Below are 9,294 nucleotides of genomic sequence, written 5' to 3' on the forward strand. Positions count from 1 at the left end.
GAATATCGATCAGATAGTACGACCCGTTGTGCAGATTCTTGCTGACCACGAAAGGCCCCTCCCAAGGTGGGGATAACTTATGCATATTAGTCTGGTCTTGGATGAGCCGAAGCACCAAATCTTCTTCCTGAAAGGTTCTGGTTCTGACTCGGCGACTGTGATAATGACGAAGATCCTGCTGGTAAATCGCCGATCGGGCGGCTGCGATGTCACGCTCTTCATCCAACCGGTCCAAAGCATCTTGTCGTGCTGTATCGTTGTCCGCTTCAATATAAGCCGTTACACAAGGTGAATCATGATGGATATCACTGGGGAGAACTGCCTCCGCTCCATAAACCATGAAGAACGGTGTGTATCCTATTGATCTGTTGGGTGTTGTATTGATGCTCCATAACATAGATGGTAATTCTTCTACCCAACAACCCGGCGTTCTGTGCAAAGGAACCATGAGCCGAGGCTTGATGCCTCTCAAGATCTCTTGATTAGCTCTTTCTGCTTGACCATTGGACTGTGGATGTGCCACTGATGAAACATCGAGCCGGATGTGCTCCCGTTCGCAGAACTCCTTCATAGAACCTTTGGACAAATTGGTACCATTATCTGTGATAATACTGTGTGGAAAGCCAAACCGGAAAATCACCTTTTTGATGAACTGAACCGCCGTGGCCGCATCACACTTGCTAACAGGTTCTGCCTCCACCCACTTTGTAAACTTGTCAACCGCCACCAGGAGGTGGGTCTTCTTATCTTTGGACCTTTTGAAAGGCCCAACCATATCCAGCCCCCAAGTTGCAAACGGCCAAGTAATTGGAATCATTCTCAATTCTTGAGCCGGTACATGAGCACGTCTTGAAAACCTTTGGCAACCATCACATCGTCTGACCAGATCCTCCGCATCAGCATGAGCAGTTAACCAATAGAAGCCATGGCGAAACACTTTAGCCACTAGAGACTTTGAACCGGCGTGATGACCACAATCTCCTTCGTGGATCTCACGCAAAATTTCATGGCCTTCTTCAGGAGACACGCAGCGTTGAAAAGCTCCTGATACACTGCAATGATACAACTCGCTGTTGATGATAGCCATGGACTTGGATCGCCAGATTATCTGCCGGGCCAGAATCTCATCCTCTGGAAACTCGCCCCGGTTCTTGTACGCCAGGTAAGGAAGCGTCCAATCCGGAATAACATGAAGAGCCTCCACCAATTGAGCCTCTGGATCAGGAATAGCCAAATCCTCTTCACCAGGGATCTTGACCGACGGGTTGTGCAGCACATCTAGAAAAACATTGGGCGGGATCGGTTTGCGCTGAGAGCCCAGCCGGCTTAAAGCGTCCGCCGCTTCATTTTTCCGCCGGTCCACGTGGTCCACCTGATAGCCTTTGAAATAACCTGCAACAGCATCCACCTCCCAACGATACGCTGCCATGAGTGGGTCCTTGGAGTCCCAAGTGCCAGACACTTGCTGAGCCACAAGGTCCGAGTCACCGAAGCACTTAACTCGACTTAGATTCATCTCCTTAGCCATCCGGAGACCATGGAGCAAGGCTTCATACTCGGCTGCATTGTTAGTACAAGGGAACATTAAGCGGAGAACATAACAAAACTTATCACCTCGTGGGGAAGTTAATACGACTCCAGCCCCCGAGCCTTCCAACTGCCTGGATCCTTCAAAATGGATGGTCCAATACGTGTGATCCGGCTTTTCTTCAGGTGCTTGCATTTCCGTCCAATCATTGATGAAACCAACAAGTTCTTGAGACTTAACCGCTGTCCGAGGCACATACTTCAAACCGTAGGGCCCCAGCTCTATGGCCCACTTTGCAATCCGGCCAGTTGCTTCCTGGTTCTGGATGATATCTCCCAAAGGAGCAGAACTGACCACCGTAATTGGGTGCCCTTGGAAATATTGTTTAAGCTTCTGGCTTGCCATAAAAACTCCATACACCAGCTTCTGCCAATGCGGATACCTTTGCTTGGACTCGATTAGCACCTCGCTGATATAATAGACCGGTTGTTGAACCGGATGCTCCTTGCCTACCTCCTCTCGCTCCACCACAATAACCACGCTGACCACCCGAGCATTAGCAACAACATATAGCAGTAACGGTTCCTTGTCAATGGGAGCGGCGAGCACGGGTGGATTGGCCAACTGCCGCTTTAAGTCCTCAAATGCTTCATTAGAGGCGGAGCTCCAAACAAACTGATCCGTTTTTTTTCAACATCTGATACAAAGGGATTGCCTTCTCACCAAGACGACTGATAAACCGGCTTAATGCGGCAATCCGGCCTGCCAGGCGTTGAACATCGTTGATACACTTCGGTTTAGCTAGGGAGGTGATAGCCGTGATCTTCTCCGGATTAGCCTCAATTCCCCTGTTGGACACCAGAAAACCCAATAGCTTGCCCGCCGGTACACCAAAGACACACTTGTCCGGATTAAGCATCATCGTGTATGTTCTCAGGTTATCAAAGGTTTCCTTCAAATCATCAATCAGAGTCTCCTTCTCCCTGGACTTAACCACGATATCATCCACGTAAGCATGTACATTACGGCCAATCTGCTTGTGAAGACGATTTTGTACACACCGTTGGTAAGTTGCCTGGGCACTCTTGAGCCCGAAGGGCATAGACACATAGCAGAAGGCTCCAAAGGGAGTTATAAATCTTGTCTTCTCCTGGTCCTTAACTGCCATTTTGATCTGATGATAGCCAGAATACGCATCCAAAAAACTTAAACGCTCACAACCCGCCGTAGCATCAATAATTTGATCAATACGGGGGAGGGCAAAATGATCTGCTGGACAAGCCTTATTAAGATCTGTGTAATCCACACACATGCGCCAGGTGCCGTTTTTCTTGAGGACCAGCACCGGATTGGCAAGCCACTCAGGGTGAAAAACTTCAACAATAAAGCCAGCTGCTAATAGCCTGGCTACCTCTTCTCCAATCGCCTTGCGTCTTTCTTCGTTAAACCGGCGGAGGAACTGTTTCACCGGTTTATATTTAGGATCCACATTAAGTGTGTGCTCAGCGAGTTTCCTAGGTACACCTGGCATGTCAGAGGGCTTCCATGCAAAAATGTCCCGATTCTCACGGATGAACTCGATGAGCGTGCTTTCCTATTTCGGATCCAAGTTGGCACTGATGTTGAACTGCTTGGACGAATCGCCAGGTACGAAGTCAACAAGCTTAGTTTCTGCTGCTGATTTGAACTCCAGGGCCGGATCATGCTCCGTAGTTGGCTTCTTCAACGGAGTCATGTCCGCTGGATCAACATTGTCTTTATAGTACTTCAACTCCTCGGTGGCACAAACCGACTCTGCATAAGCCGCATCTCCTTCCTCGCATTCCAAAGCGATTTTGTGGCTTCCGTGAACCGTTATTGTCCCCCTGTGACCCAACATCTTGAGCTGCAAATACACATAACAGGGCCGTGCCATAAACTTGGCGTAAGCCGGTCGCCCAAACAGGGCGTGATATGGACTCTGGATTTTCACCACTTCAACCGTCAATGTGTCCGACCTGGAATCATGGTCATCCCCAAAGGCCACTTCCAGAGCTATCTTACCAACGGGATACGCTGATCTGCCTGGCACTACGCCATGGAACACTGTATTAGACGGTTTGAGATTTTTATCTGTTAGTCCCATACGACGGAAGATCCCATAATACAGGATGTTAATGCTGCTCCCTCCGTCCATGAGCACCTTGGTGAACTTATAACCTCCCACCTGAGACGCCACCACTAGAGCCAACTGACCCGGATTATCGACCTGGGGGGTGATCCTCTCTGCTCCATATGATTGGTTGTTTAGACCAACGTAGATAACGGGGTATAGCCGGTTCAACAGAGTTGACCGCCCGCCTCTGAACCTTCCGGTCTCGCTTGTCCAAGCTAGTGGTGAAGACATGGTACTGCCCACTACTCAACTGCTTTGGGTTGCTCTGGTAACCTGACTATTGTTGCTGTTGGTTGTAACCACCCTGGTTGTTCTGACTATTTTGACCATTACTTCCGCCTGGATTACCATTGAATCCTGAACCGTAACTTCCTCCACCGTAACCCGGCCCGGATCCTGAGCCACCGCCAGATTCGTGATCATACCGGAAATTATTAGAATTCTTGAACTCCTGCATAATAAAGCAACCCTTCCAAAGGTGGTTTGCTGGCACCTCCTTCGTCCCATGTCTTGGACAGGGCTGGCTTAGCAGATAGTTTAGGCGGTTTGGGTTAGGGTTGGGTGCTCCATTACGATTTTTCGGTCTACCCTTGCGTCGCTGGCCATTGTCCTGTGTGTTGGTATTAGCCACAAAGTCCATGTTACCATCCGCTTTACGCCTGCCTACACCACCATTGCCTGCCCAGTGATGCTGCTGACCTTTGGAGCTACTGTTCTTCTTCCCTTTCCCTGTCTTGTCATCATCAGATTCGGGATCCTTGGTACTATCAGAATCAGCATATTTCACCAAAGCGGCCATGAGGGTCCCCATGTCGATGCAATGACGCTTCATCCGTCCCAACTTCAGCTTTAGGGGCCCAAACTGGCAGTTGCCTTCTAGGGTTAATACTACGGTATCAGTGTTGATGTGGTCTGAGGAGTGCAGCACTTGTGAAACCCGATGCACCCAATGAGTCGTTGATTCTCCTTCCTCCTGGATGCATGCAGCTAAGTCCACTATCGACATAGGCTGTTTACAGGTATCCTTGAAATTGCTGATAAACCGGGCTCATAATTGGGCCCATGAACTGATAGAATTAGCCGGCAAGCTTTTTAACCAAGTACGGGCCGTTCCTTCAAGCATCATGGTGAAGTATTTCGCACACGCCGCGTCATCCAGATCAAGCATCTCCATGGCCATCTCATAGCTCTCCACCCATGTCTCTGGAGGTTGATCCGCTGTGTAATTTGGTACCTTGCGCGGGCCTTTGAAATCCTTGGGCAGGCGCATGTTGCGTAAAGCGGGGATAAGGCAAGGCACCCCCAAAGAACTAGAAGTAACACCAGGTTCAGTCAAGGTGGTTGGACGAACCGGCGTGAGCTGCCGAGCCTGATGCTGTGTGGCTAACTCGGCCTCCCTGCGCGCGCGGGCCCGGTCCACCACTCCCTGAGCGTTATCAGCACCACCCGCCGGGTTGTTGTCACAGGGTGCCCCACGTCGTTCATTACTCGACACTACTGGTTCATCCATATGTCTGCTATAGCTCCGGCTTGGACGGGGGGTCGAGTGGATCCGGTCGCGGCTGTACGAGTACGCTTCCTATTGGGCCAAAGCTGTCCTCAGAAGTTCCTTGACCCGTCGCATCTCTACTGCCTGCGGCGAGTCACCTTCAATTGGAATGGCCTCCAGCCGTGCAGCAGCGGCAACAAGATTGTCCATTGGGTTGGAGTAGTGACCCGGAGGTATTAAAGTAGCCTGAGGTATAACGGTGTTTTGACGAGGCGGGTCCATCTAACGAGGCTGATTGTCCAGGGGCTTCTGCCCGATTTCCCCCCAGCGGATTGCCGGCTCTTGGTCCTGGAGTGTTGAAAAGGTCTCTGGCCTCAGAAACCGGAGGTAAGCGGGATCGGTGCTTCCTCCTCATGACTTCATGCGACGCGCTCTGGTCCAACATAAGCCTGTAGGCTTGTGCGTCTAAAGCGGCCCGCTCTGCGGCCATCCTGGTGTCCTCAGCCGCCAGATCCGCCTTGGCCTGGGTGATCTGTTCCTTTACCTTTGCAATCTCCGCGTTGTGAACGTCCTGATCCGGTGGATTAACTTCCGCCATAAGCACAACCAACACATCAAATAGTTCTGATAGAACCTGAGCCAGCGGGCGCACAAGGCCTCCTGCCCCGGCAGCCGTCGCCGCTGCTGAACCGGAGATCGTTGCCGCAGCTGTCGAAGAATGAAGCGTTGCTTGTGTTCCGCCATGAATATTCCAACCCGGTTGGGCAGATCAGAGGGGTTCGGAATACTGTCGCCATCGAAACAGCTCCCAATCCGGCCATCTTGTAGCTGATAAAGAGATTCGGTTTCTTCGGTCGAAGATTCATCACCGGAACAAACGACGGTCGCGCCGCAAAATTCCGATCCGTCCTCATAACTTCCTCCATGGATGACTCCCACGAAGGCACGCTTCATGGCCGGTTTAACCCGGGCGGATCGCGCACGCTGAGCCGTCTCGACGAGGTCGGTGCAGATGTCCGGCTCAGGGCCCGGTTCACCGATCTTGCCAATGAAAACGTGAATGCTACCAAAGGGGACCCTGTACCTGTACTCAATTGAGCCGACCTCGGGGCCCCAGCCTGCGTCGTCGATGTAGAGCTTGCCGCGATGACTCTTAGTCATCTGGCCTACAGCGTAGCCCTCGAGTCCTTCAAAGCGGCCCTCCAAGAACCGGAAACCATCGTGCGATTGCCCCACGGTGGGCGCCAACTGTCGTGGTTTTGTCACGGCAGATGTCCTAGAGAAAGGACTTAGTCGTGGAGCCATCGCGACGGGTTAGCTTGAAGGGGTTAAAGCGGACACAGGGACGCAAGAGAGTTTATACTAGTTCGGCCCCTTCAATGAAGGTAAAAGCCTACGTCTAGTTGTGATGGAATTGATGGCGTTTCGATGACTAGGGAGCAAATAAGCTTCGCCTATGTCTCGAGTTGTTGTCTGTTGTCCTTGAACCGCCGCCGGGTCGTCCCCTTATATACACGGGTGACACCCGTCGGTTCACAGAGTCCCAACACCGGTCGATATTCGTATCCGGGTTGGTCTCTCCTTATTCCTAACTTACAATACAAGTTTATATACAAATTCCGGTTTACAGCTACAAGTCTTGAACCGGCTACGGGCCTTAGGCCCTCATCTGCCTTCTTGGGCTTTATCACTTCTGGAACTACTGATGAAGTTGACCCAGCCCAGATAGGCCGGTTTACGCCCAGCAGTAATATCCCCAACACCCTGCGTTTGGAACTTCGTCAAACAGCTATGAGACACGGAACACCTCTCCCACTCGCCTTTCTCTGGGCCGGGACGAGCGGAGGAGCTGACAGCATTAGCCATGCCAGAGTGGTTTCTCCTAAAGCAGTCTCTGAGGATTTCTTCTGCGTAGCGCTGAATGGATCTGGGGTCCAATCTCTTTAAATAGGCGCTCTTCCTCGCATGAAGGGGGTGTTATTCGCAAAAATAACCTGACTTTCCACATTCACTCGACACATGGAGGACAAAGAATATTCAACGCGCGGAAGCCAAGGAGGCGACATTGGATCAATGGCCGAATACATACTTGGAGATTGTCGAAGGGGGAACTCGCCTTCCAATGCCGAAGACAGTATGTGTGCCGAGCACCTCGTTATTGAAGACTGGTTCGGGGGCTACTGAGGGAGTCCTGGACTAAGGGGTCCTCGGGCATCCTGCCTGTTATCCATGGGTCAGACTAATGGGCTGTGAAGACATGAAGGCCGAAGACAGCACCGTGTCCGGATTGGACTCTACTTGGCATGGAAGGCAAGCTTGGCGATCGAAGATTCCTTCTTATGTAACTGACTCCATGTAAACCCTAGATCCCCTCGGTGTCTATATAAACTGAAGGGGGTAGTCCAGAAAGGATATCATATGTACTCATTACCATACCCATGTAGGCTAGACTTCTAGGGTTTAGCCATTACGATTTTGTGGTAGATCCACTCTTGTAACACTCATATTCATCAATATCAATCCTAGGCAGGACGTAGGGTTTTACCTCCGTAGAGAGGGCCCGAACCTGGGTAAACATTGTGTCCCCCGCCTCATGTTACCATCGATCCTAGACGCACAGTTTGGGACCCCCTATCCGAGATCCACCGGTTTTGACACCGACATCGGGAGGGGTCTGGCGTACCGCAAAACGGAGGAAACAGACCTCCTACGGTCGAAATGGGGGTCCTGTTGATCGGGAGGGGTGTGGCGTATCACAAAACGAAGGAAAAAGACTTGTGTTGGAGCGCTACGATCGAAACAGGGGTCCTGTTCATCGGGAGGGGTGTGGCGTACTGCAAAATGGGAATCCACGGGATACTGTTCATCGCCACCGTCGACCCCCTCTAGCCTCCACAGGCTACTGTTCATCCACCGTCGACCTCCTCCAGCCTCCACCTGTGACTGTTCATCCATGGGCTCCTGTTCATCCAGCCTCCACCGCGTGCTACTCCACCGGCTACTGTTCAACCAGCCCTCTCCACGGGCTCCTGTTCAACCACCCCTCCACGGGCTATTGTTCATCCAGCCCTCCACTGTCTACTATTCATCCAGCCCTCCACGGGGTGGTCCTGTTCATCCTGCCCTCCACGGGGTCCTGTTCATCCAGCCCCAACCGGCTCGATCGATCGGGGTCCTGTTCATCCAGAGGCAACACCACAGGGTCCTATTCATCCACCCCCACCAGGAACTGTTCATCCAAACCCCCCCAGCAATGCTCACTGTTCATCCAAAGGTAGCATCGGTCGGCTTAAGTTAGCAGCAGTAGCGAAGGAATCGCTTGATCAGGTTCAGTTAATAGCCATCGATCAATCGCTCGGGTTCAGTAACGCGTAGCCTGCAGTGCAATCGCTTGGGTTCAGTTAGAGCCCAATGCCTCGCACCCATGCGCGTGCGTGTACGAGAGAAACACGCATCGCTCGAACCGACCACCCACCGTAACCGGGAACACCCCGATATTTTCCTCGCCCTCGCTTCTATCATGGTTTTTTCTACCATGGACGGCCCAAAGAATGTCATGCAGCTGCGTCTCCGGCCCGCCCAAGACGAAAAACCCATTTTATGTCATGATTTTTGTCATAGAAGTAGGACCCCACCACATCTATGATGATACCGAGTTTTGTCACAATTATCGTCATAGAAGTGTCATAAGTATGACAGAAAAAAAATTCGTTCGGCCCAAAATGTCACGGATGTGTCCTTTTTTTGTAGTGTAAGCAAGGAAAGAAGACAGCCACAGCCGCTCCGTCTGCTCCGGCGTCTAGCAGTACAGCCAGAGGCGGGAGGCAATACATGTTCGGTCCTTCTCTAAAGACTCTAGAGAAGTTACCATATGAGAGGACCCTGGAGGAAAACGCGAAGATCATGCGAGCCGAAGTGACGAACTTCTTTGAATGGGTGAAAGCAAAGAAACATCCACCTCCGGAGGAGAAGATAGATCCGGTGAAAGCGAAGCACACTGTGAATGCCCTGAAGAAACCACCAAAGTCTTAGCCGAAAGGCAACTATGAGCGCATTATTGAAAGGTCATTTATCGAAGCGGAGCGGTCGGGAAGTACTGTCAGTGATCAAAGGTTAGCAGAA

Source organism: Triticum dicoccoides, chromosome 7A, assembly GCF_002162155.2.
Source record: "Triticum dicoccoides isolate Atlit2015 ecotype Zavitan chromosome 7A, WEW_v2.0, whole genome shotgun sequence".
Classification (NCBI taxonomy): domain Eukaryota; kingdom Viridiplantae; phylum Streptophyta; class Magnoliopsida; order Poales; family Poaceae; genus Triticum; species Triticum dicoccoides.